Source organism: Pteropus vampyrus, unplaced genomic scaffold (assembly GCF_000151845.1).
Source record: "Pteropus vampyrus isolate Shadow unplaced genomic scaffold, Pvam_2.0 Scaffold4, whole genome shotgun sequence".
NCBI classification, from domain to species: Eukaryota; Metazoa; Chordata; class Mammalia; order Chiroptera; family Pteropodidae; genus Pteropus; species Pteropus vampyrus.
The window spans coordinates 13,193,310-13,193,825 of record NW_011888785.1 but is presented as its reverse complement, the minus strand read 5'-3'; positions in this window follow the sequence as shown (position 1 = coordinate 13,193,825).

Sequence of the window (516 nt, the reverse complement as noted above, 5' to 3'; positions counted from 1 at the left end):
CAAACTGCCAAAGGGATCTATGGCATAAAAAGTCCAAGAACTCCTGCTTGCACATCACTGTCATTGCAGGTAACTTTTACTGAACACCTACTGTGTGTCTGGCATTGTTCTAGCACTTTATAAGAATGACTTCATTTATGTTTCACAGTCCCACTATGGAACAGGTAGTATTATTATCCCAATCCTATAGTTTAGGACACTGAGACACAGAAAGGTGAAATAAAAAGCCAAGGTCTAAGGTATATAGTAGAGCTAAGAAATGAATTCAAGCTATCTGGCCACAAAGCATGAGCCAGTGGTCATTGCCATTAAATCGATCAACGTTTCTTTCACTTGGGAAACAGCGCTACCCATCCAGAGTGGAAGGAGACAGGGGCCGTTGGTTGCCATCTTGCCTCCGTGGGTGGCAACAGTAAGAGGGCACCAGGCGGTGGCATCAACATATCTTGAGCAAACTGCGGCACAGTGTCTGTTACTACCAGGCATTGCTTTGTTCCACATCTCACTGCCTCTGAG